Here is an 18892-nt window from a genome sequence, read left to right as displayed (position 1 = left end):
TGTGTTTCAGTAGGTAGCTATGTGTATAAAGTCTGTCTTCCATCTTAGTGAGCTGGCAGTCACCAGGGACTGGGTCTGGACCCAGTGTGGTTTTGTGCAGGGTATGCAGGTCCAATAAGATACGTTGTTAGAGAGGTTGTTTCCCCTTTGTTAGTAACTTCCAAATTAATACAGTCTAAAGATGGAGTAGTATATTGTATTGCATTTCACGGCACATTGCTTGTAGCACTAGCAATCAAAGCTAGTCTCTGGATGGAAAATAATAAAATCGGATCCAAGGATTTCTTTACCATCTCCTGGATGCTCACTCCTCCCAACATCACTGCTGCACAGGACCATTTAAGATATGGCCATGCTAGTGTCTGACCCAGCTTCATACCAATGAATTACTTATTTTTTTTTTTTTTTTTTTTTTTCCTTTCTCTGTGTAGACTTCCATATGGAAAAAATGTTTGCACCAGCTCATGTGGTGTAATAAATTTAACATCTTTATTGATGATCTGGACAAGGGGATCGAGTGCACCCTCAGTTTGCAGATGACACCCAGTTGGGTGGGAGTGTTGATCTGCTCGAGGGTGGGGAGGCTCTGCAGAGAGACCTGGACAGGCTGGAGCCATGGGCTGAGCTCAACTGGAGGAGTTTCAATAAGGCCAAATGCTGGGGGCTACCCTTAGGCCACAACAGCCCCCAACAGCGCTACAGGCTTGAGGAGGAGTGGCTGGAGAACTGCCAGTCAGAGGGACCTGGGGGGGGTTGATTGACAGCCAGCTGAACAGGAGCCAGCAGTGTGCCCAGGGGGCCAAGAAGGCCAATGGCATCCTGGCTTGTGTCAGCAATAGCGTGGCCAGCAGGGACAGGGAAGGGATCTGTCCCCTGTGCTCACCACTGGTGAGGCCGCCCCTCCATTCCTGTGTTCAGTTTGGGCCCCTCACTACAAAAAGGACATTGAAAGACTTGAGCATGTCCAGAGGAGGGCAGTGGAGCTGGTGCAGGGTCTGGAGCACAGGTTGCACAGGTAGCTGCTGAGGGAACTGGGATTGTTTAGTCTGGAGAAGAGGAGGCTGAGGGGAGACCTCATCGCCCTCTACAGCTCCCTGAAAGGAGGGTGCAGAGAGCTGGGGATGAGTCTCTTTAGCCTCGTAGAAAGTGACGGGACAAGAGGGAATGGCCTCAAGTTGTGCCAGGGAAGGTTTAGACTGGATATTAGGAAGCATTTCTTTACAGAATAGGTTGTTGGGCATTGGAATGGGCTGTGCAGGGAGGTGTTGGAGTCCCATCCCTGGAGGGGTTTAAGAGTAGGGTCGACAGAGCGCTGAGGGATTGGGTGAGTTGGGAACTGTCAGTGCTAGGTGTACTGTTGGACTGGATGAGCTTCAAGGTCTTTTCCAACCCAGACAATTCTGTGATTCTTTGAAATAAAATCTAATAGGACTTCTGTACGTATGGTTGCCTATAATGAAAGTTAGGTGTTAATTTGAGAAGGCACACAATAGGTGTATTGTAATTTAGCAATGGCTGACATGTCTCTCAAAGCTCAAAGTAGGTTGTTCTATAAATATAGTCACTTGTTTTGCAGTTGACATTTTGCTAGTGGGTGGCTAATTTGAAGGGAAATAGACCAGAGATCTAATATTAATAACTAATTAATAGTTATGTGGATATTTTAAGTCTATTTTTCTGCTTATTTATAGGCATATATTATTCATCTGTGCTGTGTATCCTTCTTTGCATATATGTTTAATTCTGAAACTTTTGCTTCAGTAATGTTCATGCTTCTGTGCTTTTGCAATCAAAAGCTTGAAAGCAAAGTTGGTCGTATTTCTCAGAATCACTTTCTGAGGATGATGATTTCAAAGTAATGGCACTTAAACTATTTTAAGAAAAGCCTCCCTCTGGAAGCAAGGCCTAAGAGGGAAGCCTGTGATGCATTGCCTACATCTCACCTTAATTTGTGAGTCCTAAATCAACATCAGTACTATATGTTTTCCTGTGTATAAAGTAAAACATAGGGCAGTTTTTAGGCTTCCATTGGAAGTGGGTAGCTCATAGATGAACTGAAGAAGAATAAAATAAAAAAGAGCATCTCATAAGAAGCTGGATCCTTTGGGATGAGAGTAAAACATGCATTCAACTGCACATTGTTTCTCACAGCACACGTGTTACTATACCAAGGAGATGTTATGTTCTGGTTTGCTCTGATGGGACAAATTTCCACGTAGGTTTGTTTCTCTTCTACCTATTTACCTTGCCTCCTGCCTTCTCTCTCGCACTTACACTCATCCTGTAAATTAATAAGCGTGTGTGATCCTTGTCCTTTTAATGAATTCATAAATGAATTTATAATAAGGCGGGAAGATTGTGCGAGAGATGCATTATACTTGGCATGTGCTTGATATTTTTAGATCTGTTTTGTCACATATCCAAACATTTTTAAATGCATTCCACTAAACTTGATAGAGCAGTACTGCGATACCCCGGGCTGTGACTGCTGGCTGTGGAATTTGTGTGTGTCGTCTTTGCATCTCATCCCACTTGTGTGAATAGCTTTTGCTGTGAGCGCTTAACTCATGGGGAACAAAAACTGCTTCTTCACTATCTATAGACTTTACGTTATTCATTTAGCTAGCTGTCCTAGGAGGATTAAGCTGTGTCCTAGAAGGCGTTTGCTATTGCTGGATTAAAACCCTGCTGGCTGTTATCTGTGAAACTCACCTGTTAGTGGAAGCCTCAGCAATACCTCTGACCACACGCTGCATCTTCTGCATTAAGGTCTTCTCAGCATTTGTTGCAAGTGTGAGGGGAAAAACCCGTATTGGTGCCAAACGTCTAACAACAAGCAGATGTACTTTTCTGATTCTTGATACCCTGTACTTTGGAGGGTAGTGTGCTAGAGCTGTTTGCTTGTTGGAGGGCATGGTTATTGACAATAGAGGAAGCATAGTGCAGGGCTTTGAGCTTTCATGGCAACTGCCAGTGACCTTCCAAAGGTGATGAGCTCTTTGTATTTTATCTCTGCTGCCAGCCTCCCCAAAGCTGTGTGTCTGCGTGTGTTTCAGTGTAGTTCATAGTCCTAGTTGTGAAAGAAACAGTTGAGGATACACAGACCGTCTGCAGCAAGCTTCTTGCTTCCATTTTCTTGCAGATATCCAAAGATTTCAATTTTAAGATGGTTTGCTTGCTTTTTTTTCCCTGGCTTTTACCTGCTTTACTGTGCACAGAACAGCTCTGGGCAGAGAACCAACCCCAAACAACTTGTGTCAGTGATACAACAAGCTTAGCTGGAGAGATCGGTGTTTCAGGCATCGCTTGGGATCCAGGCTGTTTCAAGAAGTGCTTAAAGTTCAGTTATTCTCCAGTGATAAAATGCAGCTGGTAGTGCTTGTCCAGTTCACAGAGGTCTGAGGAAACACTGGTCACTGAAGCACTGGCCCGCTCTGATGATGCGCGGTGTATGAAGGCAGATAACGGGGCCCGAGCTTAAACTCTGCGGCACACTTGAAGCGTGCTTTCTCTCATTTCACAGTCAGTTTGAGGCACGTTGGGAATGACTGTCAGTGGTTTGTTTTGCACTTTTTGTCCCTGTATATTTTTCTGACTCTCTTTGCATGACGGTTGTTTTTATTTTCAGTGCCATGTGACTCAGGGAATATTGTATCTGTGCATGTGCTCAGTGCATATAGTGCTGCATGTGACCTAGTCCTGTTGAGTTCAGTGTAATCATGAGAAGCCGTCACAGCGTGCACACTTAATCTGCCACGATTGATAGACAGATTTTAAGCTTCTGCAGTTGCTCAAAAAACCCAATCATAATACATTAAAAATTTAGAAAAACGCTCTTTCATTTCCAATGGCAACTTCAGTGTTTTCTCCTCTGCTAAGAAGCGTATCTGCATCAGGGCCATCCTGTTTGTCCTTGTACATTTACTTACTAATCTTTTCTATCAAAAATAGTAAACCGTATTTGTCAAAGTGCTAATATAGCAGGCTGCAACACTTTAAGCATCTTAAAAGTTACCTGCATGCCAATCCTGGTGCTGCAATGAGAGTGTCTGTCAAACACCATGCTCTGGGAATACCAGCAACAATTCCTGTACAAAGTTCCTGTGTTTTGAACTGCTGCTGATCTACCCACAAATTCAAAGAACTTGAAATGTTCCGTGAAGGATTGCAGACAAGGCCAATAGACAGTTGGAAGTAAACAAGTTAAGTTTGAGTAGCTGTCACACCTACATAAGTTTTGAAGTATGGGACTTTTTAATGGCTGGGTTTCTTGTTTGGTTTGAATGTATTGACTTGGAATATATTCTTCCATCTGAAAGGATACTTGACCATTTTTTTCTTGAGTTTGTCTTGTGTTCCTTAAATATCCCAGTACATGCTTCTTCAATGTTTACGGGTCTCAAGATGGTATTTTCCTTCACAAACATGTAACTTTCTGAATAGCACCAAAAATGAGTGTCCTTTGGCAAACTTTTTTTTTTTATCTCATATTATTAAAGGCCCATTGACTTTGAAAATTAAGCAATGTAACTTTCCACAAACATGCATATTTTTCAGTGTAATTGGAAGCTGGTTTGGATTACTGTCTTTAGGCCTGTACAGCCAAGAAACCAATTATAGGCATGGTTAGAAAGCAATAGTGTGCATTAGTCAGATTATAACAAGATTCCAATAATGTAAAATTGCTGCACAACAAATTAGTTTGTATAGATTTTTGACAGTTGTTGCTTTTAATAAACAAAATTATTAACAGCAGTACACAGCTGCAATGCTTCCAAAATTGGGAGAAAAATAGACTCTTATTTCCTTGTCAAAATCTTTTCCATAGAGCAGGACCGCAGGCGTTGGTAAGTCTTCTTTGTGTTACTGAGTTGAATCTGTGAATCCATCTGTCCCAAGATGATTTTTGTCTCTGTAAGCAGATGATACACAGATCATAAGGGTTACTTCAAAGACTTTGTTAGGCACCTAGTCCTGACAGTTGCATTCACAGTCTTCTGGGCTGCCGTTTGGTAACCTAAGGTTTGGGATTTTTTAAAATGTAACTTATTCATAAATGGTGACTAGATTAATGCAGCCTGTTTATTTTTACTAACAAACCTGAGCCATGAATTTAACTCTCCTGAGAGTTGAAGAGCTATCTATACTGTAACTCCATATACCTATTGAATTGCGACTCTGAAATCCAAGAACCTGTCTTTCCCTCTAGTAAAGTGTTACTACAATGCTGTGAAGTAAAGCAAAATCTAATGAAATTCTAGTAATCAGGCTATTCAATCAGTAGCTTTATTATGCTTTCATGTCCTGAGCTATGTTCCAGCTGCAGGTTTGAGAATCACTGTGGCTGCCAAGTGATGTTTGTATCTACATTTGTGAGTCTTTGTTTTAGTGATAAGGACTTTAATTAGATATGACATAATTATGATATAACCTGCCTTTGGTCCAATTTAGGACCAAGTCCCACTGTTTTTACATGCATACCCAGGCAAATTAAAGCTCGGTTTGAGGTGTGTGCTCCGTCCCAGAAGTTATTTGAAAGGAACCAAGGTTCTTCCCTTCTCTGTCCAAGAGCAGTGAGGGCAGACCTTGTTTTTGAGTGTCTTTTGGCTGCTGTCACTTATGGTTTTTCAGTGCTCTTATTTTTCTCCTGGGAGAACATGGTGGCACTGACTTAATGGGGCTAAATAGAAGGATGAAGGCTGCTCATTTTCTGTATTTGTGGTGTGGGTGAACCTCTGGTCATGAATTCAGAGGTGGACATGAAGTAGGTAACAGCCTTTTGCTCGGGGAATGGTGACAGCGATGATGGTTGGTGCCACAAAATAAACTGCTGGAGATTATGTGTAGGATGTCAAGGAAGAAAAAATACTTATTTACTCAATTTTAAAATGGTAACGTTGAGGATTTTCAGAAATGAGAAAGAAGGCCAGATTTACAGTGCTTTTGAGTGGCTTACGTTGTTAAGGCTGCTTTTTCAGATGCAAGCTCCAGAGATCATTTTTAATGAGTGTGCGAAGTAGTGCCTGTAGCATTTGCAACACTAGTCATGGAACAATACTAGTGGAGGCAACCTTTAAGAAATGAAATGTTTCTGCCCTCCAGTTTGGTAAAAATCATTCCTGTATTTGATTTTTTTTCGCTGAGAATATTAAAGGCTTTAAGCCAAGTAGTTTGAATTATGATCAAGCCAAAGAACTGAAATATCTCTCAAATAGAAAGAATGAGAATTTCAGTGTCTAGTTTCCAAAATAGTCTGACCAAGTAATTTTATAGACATGTATACAAGTGGTGTCCTGTGATAAAATGTACATAATCAGTCTATGAAAACAAAGCAAAATGCATCAGCTCCTTAGAGATACTCTACAAAACACCAAAGGAAAAAAAAAAAAGAAAGAAAAAAAAAAAGGAAAGAAAAGAAAAACCCCCTGTCTTCTCTGGATGAAGAATAATGGGGCAGTAAGAAATGCAAGTCACTTTGCTCCAGTTCTTTAATTCTTGCATTGTTTTCATTTAGTGTTTGAAAGACATATGTCATTGGAAGAATGCACAACACCATGAATCTCAGAAACCTGTCTGCTCAGTATACACACCAGTGAAAGCTCATATAGATGTACGTATTGCTTCTTCCTTGATGTGCCCTCAGCGGCTAGTCAAATAAATACAAGACTTTCTGAGCACTATCAATATACTCTGAAAATATCCTCTGCACTGGTAATGTATGACTTCTGAAATTGTTAGAAGGATGAATTATGGAAATGACAGTGGATAAGGAAGAAAAGATGCGTGTTCACGTGGGACATTACCTTGAGGTAGTCAAAGCAGGATATTAACATTTTGCAGATAAAGATCTTAAACGTCTTAGTTTCATATTCAGAATGTGGAATAACTGTTTTGCTAACAAGTAATGTACAGTTATACTTGAAGAGGCAATAGGGCTGAAGCTTTGCTTGTCTGTAGCATTTTAATCCATGTCTGGTTGTCATCTACCTGGGGATTTATGGAAAATGTTAGTTGTCTGGGCTATAAGCTTATGGGATAAAATTTTCTGGTTTTTTTTTTTTTTGCTTGAATATGGTTATGACCCAAAGACTTTTAAACTTTTTGTAATGCTCAAACTTCCCTGCATACATTTTTCAGTATCTGAGTAGTCTCGCTCAGAGTCCCTTTCGGTGGGATTAGGACTGTAAGAGGTTTTGGAGTTTTTCTCTGTGATGAGTGTTTCTGTTTTATCCTGAAATTACAATGTTTGCTGTCATCAAGGAAATAGCACTTTTATCATGTTTACTTTCTGATCATAAATATTATTCAGTGAATTGTGATCTTAAACTTTGCATGTGATAAATGATTTATTATCAGTTTAACTTCTGATGCTTTGGTTGTGCTGTATGTAAGCTTCTGAATGACAACAAAATATTTAGCAATCAATGCAATCCTGCTTGAAAACTGAACAGATTTGTTTATATTTCGTGGCATGATTCTGAGGCCAACGCGAATTTTTCAACCCAAGACTTTGGTTTTCTCTAAGCCACCTCTCCTGTTAGTTGTGTTTCTCTCTCAGGTGGCAAAAAGAGATCTGTGGTGCTGTTTGCCGAGTCAAAATGGAAAATTGAATGTTGTTTTTGTAGATGAACCAACCCTTGTTTTGTTAACACATTACTTGGATTTCAGTTTCTCTGCTGGTGACATTTGTTGGTTGGATGGTCTTTGAAATAGAGGGATTAGAGGGAATAAGTTGCAGTGAGCAGATCAAATATCTCAGTGGTAACATTTGGGTTTATGCAAATGGAAGGAAAAGCAAACCAGAAATTATGCTGCGCTCATAGGACAGACTAAAAATAAGGCCTTATTCATGCATTGAGCTCTCTGAAGATCCAAATGCATGCTTTGCTTTAAGTTCAAGAGAGAGACTTACATTTTTACTTAATGTCAGTTTATACTGAATTCTTTTTCTGTACATGCGATTCATTGCCTTAGTATCAGTCTTTGCTGTAGTCAAACTCATACAGAAAAGAAAACAACATCAAATACTAATAACAGGTGGTGTAGCAGGGGAGACAGCAGTAAACTACTTCCTAACTCTCCCTGATGAGCCACATTCAATTTATAAAATGCACATCAGTACTTTTTATGAGCACATAATTTACTTTTTTGACTTTTTTGCCTAACTAAACATGATTTAGTATCAAAACAGCAAAAACCCTAGACATTCAAAAAAGAAATGTTACTTGTTTGTTGAAAATCAATTTTTGATTAATTTTTTTTTTAAATTGCGTTTATTTAAGAAACCCCAATCTAATAGTAGTAAGGATTTCAGTTACAAGTCATGAACCGAAGGATCTGGAATGGAAATTGCTGCCCAAAAGCTTGGGAGAGTTGCAAACAAAGGTATCATTTTAAAAGATTAACTCAGTCTAGTTTGGTTAGCTATATTCCTTTAATTTAGAGAAGCACAAGGCACGCTTTTCCTTGTATTTCTTTCAGTTAGCAAAATGAAGGGTACCCACGAAACAGGGAAATAGAACTTCGTGCTGATCAAGGAGCACGCCCTAGTGGCAGGTTAATCCGGCATGGCCTTCCCGGTACCCTGTCCCCCAGCTCCACCGATATTAATCAGCTACTCCAAGAGAGTGACTTTGTCACAGGATCTTTTTAAATTTACCATTTCTGTTGCTGTCCTGTGCCAAAACGAGCGCAGTATGTTTACACGCGGCATCATCACATGTATTGCTGGTACTGTGATAAAATTCCTGCTCTGCAATTAATTTTGAAATGGGGAAGTAATGTATATTTTTGCATATGGTTTTTAAATGCATAGATATTTTAAGATGCAGAGGGAAAGATTTCATGCTTACCATGCACAAATTCTTAGGGAGTGTGAGCATTTTAGTAACAGATACAGTTGTTAAGCTTGCCAGTTAGTGTCACGTAAAATGTTGGGTTCTGAAAATCATCCACATTTTTGCAGTGTTTTGTGTTCTTGTCCTCTTCCCGAGGCTGGTAAATCTCTTTAGCCCTTCCCCTCCTGCTCAAGTCTTACTTTTTCTTTAATGAGACTGTAGGTATGCAGTTGAATCAGATTCCCTGAAATGCATGTAGATAGGTATCTTGTAAGAAAGAACAATAAAAGACTGAGCATGTAACTACGAAGCAATCCATAGCATTAATGCAGAATTAAAATTTGAAGAGTGGATATAATGAGGGAAATTCTACCCTGTGATTATAAGTAAAGCACCCTGTGATGTACTTCATTTTATCACATTGCTTGGTAGCAATATAATTAAATGTGAGAGTTTTATCCTACATGCTACAAATTCTGTTAATGTCACTAACCTATATTAAAAAAAGTGAACATATTCTATATAATGTGTAACTCTTTGCAGCACATGCAATAAATTTTACTCTTATTTATTAATTTGAAATACAGCAAGTGTTTCCAGGATAAATAGCGTATTCTCTGATGGTCGCGTTATGTGATGCAAGTGCCTGCAGAAGTAGCTGGCTGTTAGGATCCATCTGAAAAATGACTTCTGTTGCTTAGTCATTCTTAAAAGACCTGTTAAGCTGGGCCGTGCATTCATTCTTGCTGTGCTCCTCTCGGCCCTCTCCATCCCATGGCTACTCAGTTAATGTAAACAGGTTTCTTGTTGTTGTTACAGGGAAGCTAATGTGATGATGAATTTCTGGTGTTCTGTGTTTGTTGTGTTTTTGTGGATGCTCTGTGGGGAATTGTGGGGAGGAAAGGAATTCCTCCTCTCAGAGCAGTGTCTGGTGGGGGTGAGGTGGTTACACTGCTCTCCTGTAGGGACTCTTTCTCTTTGCTTCTTTCTCCTCTTTGGCATTATTTTTGGTGTAATATCAATTATTTACTTGAAACAGAGTTCACTTTAAATGAATGAGAAATACTTAATGTGAATGTAAAATGCACAAAGTTCAAAGCATGTAACTGTTGAAACTTATTTCTCCCGCTTGTTTGTTCAACCTTTTGCACTATCATTCATCTTGGAGTTAAAATTCTGTAAGTGTTTTAAACTTTGTTTCTGTGTTTTGTTTCAGTTTTTCAAATTAAATTTTAGCAACGCACTTGATATTTACAGTTAGGTTCGCAGAAATGATCAAGGCAGTACATAATAGCCAAGCAGAGCATTCAAATTACATTAATACAGGGTCAGGACCTTTCCCCTTATCTTGTGAGCTACTGTCAGTAAGTGTTGTTACAGAGAAGGACCGGGATGCTTTTCAAGTCCAGGGTGGCGGTACTGAAGTGTTTTTCTTAGAAATGTAGTAATGAATTGACTGTTATTACGAGGAAGCTGGTGATCTCACAGTGATGCTTTATACTATTTACTTCTCACACCTCTGGGTCATAGTGCTTACATCTTCTCATTCTGAAAAGGAGGAACTGTTAATATGAAAATATTAATTAAACAAATGCTGCAGTTCCCCTGTACGTGGAGGAGTGTAGTGTCATCAGTGTTCGTGGCATTCTCCCTCCCTCCACCCAGGGCTCTTCCCATAGTTTTGGAGACTAATGTCCTCCCAGCTGTTGGGGGCTCTGCAGGAAGGAGGGAGGAGAAGTTTGTTTGAATCTCTTGGAAACTTAAACATGGAAAAATGATCTCTGATCAAAATATTCTCTAGTTCCTCAATCAAAACAATAAAAAAAATATTTTCAAGTCTGATTCAACTTAGTAACAGACTAAATAGCAAAGGGTTTCTTAGAGGTCAATAATTATTTTTAAGGTGATGGAAAATATGTTGTATGCTGTCTAAGGCATGTGTTGCCTTCCTTGGGTTTTGTCCTTGTTTTAAGGAGGTGTTTGGGAAGTTTCAGTGTTATTTGTAATGTATTTTGTGGGCCTTTACTGGAGTTTAGTATTTGATAAACAGTTTGCTGTTTTCTTGATCATCTTCTCTTTGGTGCAGGTTATCTGTTGTACTATTAAGTATGTCCTGCTTCAAGCAGCGTTTTTTTGATAAGTGGATTCTTCTCTTTCGGTGCCCAGGCAGTGTTCCTTCAGACTTTTCCCCTTAATCTCTTAGTTTACATAAAATCACTCTCTAATGATTTAATCTGTAATGAATATTGGTGGTAGGAATCACTATGTTCTACAAATACAGGATCAGTAATTGTTCTGGTCACAGGTGCATAGTGTACTTAACTGCTAGGGAGTGTTTAAGTTTTGAAGTCTTTTATGGAAATTAACTCCATGAGGGTATTTGAAGGATTTTTTTCATATAACACGTTCTTTTTAATTTGTTGGTGTTATATTCGGATCCAAAATGGTCAATTTTTAAAACACTGGGTGGTTTGATCATGGCCTTGCGTTTCCTGTTTTTTATCTTGCTATTGAATCATTTTAGTTGTATACTTCAGCTAACACTACAGTAAGCTACTGCATCAATACATAGCCATTTGTAAACATTAATCTGGATTCTCATAAAGTTCCCCTCAGTCAATATTGGCAGCCAAAAAGAACTGAAGTTTCTTTAAAGCTAATGCTTTATTTTCTGGTAGGGTTTTGTTTTCAATTAAAAGAGTGAGAAGAGGATAGAGTTGAAACTGTGTCTGATACTTTTTAAAATTAATATGTAAGTAATCAAAAGATGGTCTTTAATTTTTGTTCGTTTATTTTCTTATCTAAACATATATTGTAATCAGTAGGAAACTGAATGTTGTTTTAATGCTTTCAGTAAAAAGACTGGTAGAAAAATAGCTTTTATCCTTTTTTCATCCTTTTAAAATAAATATTTATAGAAACTATCATAATATGGTTTGTGTTACAGGTGGTGTAATACCAAGGGCTGTACTGCTGCCACATCACAATTTTGTGGGGTTTCAGAGAGTAGTTCTGGTAAGGACACTCAATGATTTATCTATTTATTTGTCATAAAAGTGGACTGATAGTTTGGTACAATTTAGTATTAGTAATTGCAATTACGTGCATTTACAGTATTTTTTAGGTGTCGGTTTCTGCAGTCTGCTGAATCTTTACATTAAGTGTTCTTTTATTCAGTGGTCTTTAACAGCTCCTTTTGGAGCTGTTACTGTCTCGTGTAAACCCATATTCATTTCATTGAGAGTTGTTATGATCTGACACATCAATTTGCAGCATGGAAAGATTAATAAATAGACCTTTTGATAAAACACCTTGTAAAAACTGTATTGTCTACTTGAAGGGTGGAGGCGCTATTGCCTTAGTGTATATCAGCTTTTAAAAAAGGGGGGGAAAGTTACTGTGTTTTGATTATAGTATGGTTTTTTTTCCAAGTACTAAAACCTTAGCTTTCTAAAGAAAAACATGAATATGTGGTTCAGAGGGCAAATATCCAGACCGTGTGCTGTTACTAGTCTCCTTAATGTGCAGTCACGATTTTGCAATTGTTTTCTTTAAATATATGTAACTTCAATCCCTCTATCATTGCATTTGATTTTGAAATACTTTCTTTAAACATATTTTCTTATCTCTTCTTCATGGCTAGAGTTGCAAGGGAGATGAGATTACCTTACTTTTTCTAATAAAGGGAAAATTCATTCTGAACCAATCTACCAGTAGCCATGCTGAAGTATTGTGCAGGAGCACAATTGAGTATTTGTTCTGTCAGCAGTAGATAACTGATACCACACTTATATCTGTAGAATTTTTAATATATGCTGTAATTTAACAAATGTCTTGTGGGTGTAGCAGATGCCTTTTCTTTTTTCCCTTAAAAAAAAAAAAAAAAAATCACAATCCCTTAAAGTTTTTAGCGAGCTCTATTTGTGTGCTATCTTAGGTCTATAGAGGGCACTCAAAGACAGAGGGAGTTTGTTGTAACAAACCTTATGTTGCAAGTAGAACCCCATAAGGTAGAGAAGGATATTGCTGACTGGTTTTTATGGCCTTGCTCTTGCAGGGAACTACTGTGCTGGCTCTGCTCCAACAAATCACTTAAGCAATTGAAGCCAGTGGGACTAGAATATGTTTAAATAATCTTCTGGATTGATTTGTGTTCTATGTATAGTTTCACAAGTTCTTTTTTTTTTTCTTCTAAAAACAAGGTGGGGTGCACAGAAATTCAATAAGATTCTCTAGTCAGCCTAGGAAACTAGTAGTAGGTCTTTCTGTGTTGGAGGTATTGGGAAGGGGCTTGCTTGAGGAGGCTCTGAGCTGATAAATTAGGGAAGCAAAAGGATGCTGTTTGAAGACAGAAGTGAATTGGTATAAAGACTGAAGCGATTTTCTCTGCTGCCATTGCATTAGATTGATCTGTCTAAAATATTTGGGCATGGTACTATTCACACTGTATGGTTTCCAGCCTATAGGTACATAATACTTTGAGCATGCACAAATCATGCATGTAGGCTTACATTAGAGTTCCTAAATCTTGGAGTGGAAGAAAATAGGTTTTCAAGTTTATATGAGAGAAATGGCATTGTGAAGTTTTGAGTAGCATTACTCAAGAACATTAAACGGCAATTCTGCAAAGTAAAGACATCAGAGCTTTATAAATATTGTAAGAAAAGAAGGATGATGTGAGTCCTTTGGAGTCTGAGAAATACTGAAAATTTTTCAAAATGTTGTAAGCAATTTATGCAGTACTTATTAAAGTATAATGCCATATGGAGAAGTCATGGACTTCTTCCTCTCGATCATCTCTTTATTTTCAAATAAAGCTCCTATTACTGGAAATGGGCAAGTAGAATTTTTCATGTGTGGAACCTGTTATTCCAGTGTTTGGAATAGGGTAAAGATAACCTAACATGTTGGGTTTCTTTTTCTGAAAAGCTGTCCTATCTAATTTGTTTAAATCTGAACTATCAGAAGTAGTTACTGTGATTGCTTAATTCTGTAAAAGATAGAGTAGAGGTCATCTGTGGGACAATTTGAAGACCATTTCAGTGCAGCTACCTATGTAATAGTAGCCTGCGGTTATAAGACACGGTGTATTTCCATCTCTGCTGATGTTTTAACTTGACTAAGCAAAACTCTTTTCAGTAGACAAAGCAATGATCATGCTTCCAGTTGCCCCAGTAGAGGAGACTATTTCATTCAAGTTAGCACCTTCTGATGGGGGAGTGGGGGGAAATCCTTATCGGACAGGTGATGTATCTGGGGTTTTGAATAGTTTGCTTCAAGGGGGATTAATTAAAAAAATAGTGAGAATAGATGTCTGATGTTGGCCTAAGCAATAAGAAAGAAGAGGAAATGTCCTGGGTTTGAACTTTTTCTCTTAATTGGATCCTTTGTGACTTTCAGCCCACTTGATAAGAGTTTCTTTAGTAGACTCTCCTGCTTCTACTGTACAAAGTCAATAGTTCTAAATTTCAAGGTTTTTATATGTGTGTATAGGCACTCAGCTTTGTAGGATGCTTCCCTCACAAAACAAAAACTTTGTATGCAACGGGCTGCTTTGGTACAGCTTTTTTATCTTCCGTGTTCTATACAGAAAAGCAGAAGTAGTGTTCTTTCAAACCGTCTTTTAATATATATTTTTTAAAACTCATTGCGTATCCCTCTACAGGTGTGTTCAGGTTCCTTTTACTAGTCAGACCCTCTGCACAGTGCCAAATTAGCAAGAACAACATTTGGTACACTTCCGAAATCTTCTAAGACCAACAATGCAGTTGCTTCTACAGATGACAGGTGACTTCAGAATGTGTAGGAGCAGTCCGGGGCTGTGTTATGGCAGGCATGTTCATCAGATCTCTGGAAATTTTTCCTTCACAGTAGTATAAATATGCCTCTAGACTTAAAACACTGATGAAGTATCAGAACTTGGCTTTCATTCAAAGATGTCCTTAGTCTAGAATAATTTGAGTTAGGTAAAATATTCCATTTTCAACAGGCAAGGAAAGAAGCTTGTTTTTATTTTTCAGGGCACTTTGTAGAAGACTGCTCTTGATGATTCAGATATTGGAACAGCTCCCAGTTTAAAAAAACCAAAACCAAACACATTGCAGGGTATGGAAAATCGGGTTAGGGATGATGACTGTATTGCATATCTTTTCAATGTACTATAGGCATATCACCTCAGCGTATATTCTATTCTTAATATTCTGCCAAAAGACCCTTGATACAGCTTAATTTAAAGAAAAAAAAAATAAGCAGATGCTGAAGGCAGCAAGGGGGACCATCATAATGTCTAGACAACATTTGGAGGCATGAGTGAGTTTTTCATTAAAGTATATACTTGAAGGAAAAATCAATACTATTTCTTATGGAAATTCAGGTATAGCTAATATAGATGGAGACATTCTCTGCCAAAATACATAGCACTAAGGCTTAGGCAGTATAGTTTTTACTCATGACAACTTACACAGTCAAACTTTAAGCTGTGGTTCAGAGTAGGATATAGAGATGTGGAGACTGAAAGTCTGCATTGGAAGTGATTATTGTAGCAGAAATTGAAAATTACATAAATTAATGAAAAAGATACTTGCAGGCTTGGAAAACAATCTGGCCCGGGTTGCGGAGTTACTGGGGACGAGGTATTTTTGTCAGAGCTACCTGTGTTCCCAGCAAGGGTCTCGTGTCTGCAGCTCAACTTCTTGTGTAGTTGAGTGTCCAGTCCCACAGGGAAGCTGTGTCATGGGCTATGCAAGTCACTTCATTGTCTCTCTCCTTCTTTAGTTACTGCCTCACTGCCTCCTTGACTGTGTGTGACAGAGGCAGTGACAGCTGTGAGAAACCAATGATGACAGAACAGTGGTCCAGGAATGTCCAGTCTTTTATTTCAGTAAAAGTAAGGCAGTACTGTGCCCTTGTGACCTACACCAACAGCCTTTATGCTTCTGGGCTGCCACTTCCAGAGCTGTCTCGGGCACACGTGCGTGCTTGACCTGGTGCAGCATCCCTTGAGATGTTGCATAGGTGGTTGTTGCTTTATTTCTCTATGACTTCCTAATAGATTGTGTCTGTATTGTAGGTTGGTTATAGTGCAGTGAAGGAAGAAATGAGAATTTTACATTAGTCTTACATTTTTTTTATTTTAGGTTGTAAATAGAAAATAGGACAAGTACGTTGATCGTGCTGTGTCACAGCCTAAGACAACTGAATGAATCAGTGTGTGCTGTCTGCAGTTGCAGTCGGTCATTTTCATGAGCAGCCATGCTCAGTCTCCTTCGGAGGACTAAGGTCATGGATATTAAACTCTTACTGTAATACTTGATTTAAATTTAACAGATAAGAAGAACTTTGACTCTTTCAATACCAAAAATAATGTTTGTCCCTGTTTGTTTCTTAATTTATTTCATGGGTTTTGAGAGATGTGTCAACCCGGTCTTAGCAAGTACCCAGAAAAGACAAGTACTTCAAATCCTGTTTATTAGAAGTCAGTAGCTATTCCAGTAGCTGCTTCTAGGTGATTTAGGTGCTTCTGGAAAATTCAGTTACCTAATTTCAAAGTCTACTTGAGGTTAAATCTTGAGGTGCTAAAGTAAGTATGGTTGGGTTCTGATCCGCTTCAGTGGTCATTTTTCTAAAATAAATTTGTAAGCATTAAATTATTTGAATTAGTACATCTCTTTTCTGAGGTATGCTCTGATGTAATAATTTCTCCTTGCTAATTAGTCTTTAATTAAAAAGAAAACCCTGTGTGAAGGTGGTTTCATACTGCCCTTTTGCACTGGATCTTGTTTGCATTAGTAACTGATTTCTGTAATTTAAACTCAGATAACTGCAATTCGATTATTCTTGAACAAAAGTGTGCTAAAATTCTAAGACAGCTTTTAAAGACTCAGAGCTGTGGTTTGCACTTTTTAGTACTGTTGCATTTGGTTTTATTTGGGAATAAAAAAAAATGGTGTGGTAGGTGGTATCAGTGGAGTGGTTATAAGAAAAAGATGTGTTGCAGATTAGCAATATAGTAAGACAGGGATAATGTAGGAGAATGGGAGTCAACATGTCTAATGTAGATTCACAAGGCATATTTTTGCATTCATATAACCAATTGCAGACGCACATTATCTATTACTTTTTGCTTTTGTGAAAGGTGGGGGGGTGTTGTTTTTTAAGGTGCTGAACTCATAATGGTTATGTACCTGCAGATTCCCACAGCCTCATTTCAGGCTGCTTTAGTAAACAGGACTCGATGTGAAAATGCTTGGGTAAAGGAAAGAGTTGAGTTTTTAATCTGAGGGTAAACTTTCTTAAGCCTTCTTTAAAACTCTCTATTCATGCATAATGCTGCAGTCAGTCATGAGTTACACATCTTTAAATCTTTTAGGTGAACGTCTTGGGGCTAGAAAGAACTTGTCAGTTTACATTTAATTTATTCCAAGCTTTAGGATATGTTTCGTGGTTGTAGAGAACTTTAAACACTAAATATGGTGAATGCTATCACGTATTTTCAATATCAAATTCTGCTGTCCAACTACAGTTAGATTCTAAACATATTTAATATCTGGGTTAATAGAGAAAAAATATGTCTAAAGCACAGTGCATTTCTACTGTTAACATTCATAAATACCTATCTACCTGTTTGCCGTCAGTCCACAACTCATGAGTAATAGTGGCCTTGTCCCAAGGAGTCAGAAGTCAAGTTTTTTTGTTAAAAAAAACACAACCAAACCCTGCATTCTTAGTGTAATTAATTCCTTGTTTTCCCTATCCAAAGGGCACTGTTTGCTTTTTTCTTCATCCCAATTAAAAATATAAATAAAGCTGGCCTCTTCAGTGAGTAGCAGGTTCTGATGTAGTTGCTCTTGATTAATGACCACTAAAACTGGAGGTGATATCTTTCCTTGTTAACAGTTTGTATTTTCCTGACTGAAAATGGTAATAAATTGTAACCGAAGGATCTTCTCTGTGTCCTGTGAGGTTGTTAGGGGTTTTATTCTTTTTTTTTCACCCCATTATGGTATTTTCTCACAGGGGTTTTACGTTTCATCCTTCATTTTTCAGAAACAGTAGACTTGGAGCTGTTAGTATTCAACAAAACATCTGCCTCAGGAAAAAATTGGCAGCTTTCACGCACTCACAAAGGAATTTCAGAAAAATTATTTGTTATCCCCAAACTAGATGCTGCCAGAATACATAATTCCAAACCCTCTTTTCTCATGGGAAAGGCATATAAGACTAGTCTTACAATGGGAAAATAAGACGGGTTTATTTGTGTTTAGAATAGATCAAACCCTCTTCACCTGCTCTGTGAATAGAGCACCTCGTTACTGTCTCTCCTTTTTTCCCTTAATCAAATTGCATGTTTATATCCCCAACACTGTGGAAGTTATGTGCTGTGCCTGATAATCCAAGATCTTTTCTAAAGTAACGTAGGAGTTGGGCAAGATGCTCACAGAGAGAGAGAGAGCACCCCTTCTCCTGGGAGTTCCACTGCAGGAAATGCTTCTCTTCCTCTGTTCATGTGGTTACTATTATTTATAGGGTAGTTCTGTGAACTTCTATGCTGAAAATAAAACCCACACTTGATATTAGATTTGTAGGTGCTGAAAAGCTGAGGTGAGAGCCTTCAGGCTCATACACCAAGGGCAGGGCCAATGAGGGAGTGGAACTTTTGTTGGAAAATGTCATGTTCATGTAGCTGTCTGTCTCCAGACCAATGTCAGTGCATTTTGGGTTTAGTTTGTCATTGGTTGTTTACTGGGTAGGACGAACCAGGCCCCAGAGACCTGCAGGAATTTAGGATAACCTGAGTAATGATAGCAACCTTAATAAAACAGAAAACCCTAGTACTTCTCAGAAGAGACCCAGTCCAAAACCATGAGGCAGCAGTGGCCTCTAATGAGTATTTCAAAACTTATTCTAAGGAAATTCATTGCTGTTCAGCCGAATGCTCTCAGATCTCCTAGACAAGGGCTGCTTGGGGTCCCGACAGGCTCAGCTGCACAAGTACCAGGGTACACCACAGAGGAAGATTTGGGGTCTTTTTGTTTCACTTCTGGTTATGGAAAAAA

The 18892-nt window shown here is 38.5% G+C and overlaps 1 protein-coding gene across 8 annotated transcripts in view; it reads left to right on the top strand.

The window, feature by feature from the left end:
• The window catches only part of TBL1XR1 (transducin beta like 1 X-linked receptor 1), a 129011-nt gene that overhangs the window by 75856 nt on the left and 34263 nt on the right, over window positions 1-18892 (top strand). For 5 of the 8 annotated variants that reach the window (XM_026854685.1, XM_026854678.1, XM_026854686.1 and 2 more), the window contains exon 3: window positions 11785-11852. The exons of the other annotated variants lie outside the window; for them this stretch is intronic. The gene's annotated coding sequence lies outside the window, so the exon portion shown is untranslated. The remainder of the gene's footprint in view (window positions 1-11784; window positions 11853-18892) is intronic. 8 annotated transcript variants of the gene reach the window in all.

Source organism: Athene cunicularia (genome assembly GCF_003259725.1).
Source record: "Athene cunicularia isolate RWA chromosome 9 unlocalized genomic scaffold, athCun1 chr9_part1, whole genome shotgun sequence".
In the NCBI taxonomy this organism is placed as follows: Eukaryota; Metazoa; Chordata; class Aves; order Strigiformes; family Strigidae; genus Athene; species Athene cunicularia.
The sequence above is the reverse complement of the archived record's forward strand: the minus strand, read 5'-3'. Positions and strand labels throughout refer to the sequence as shown.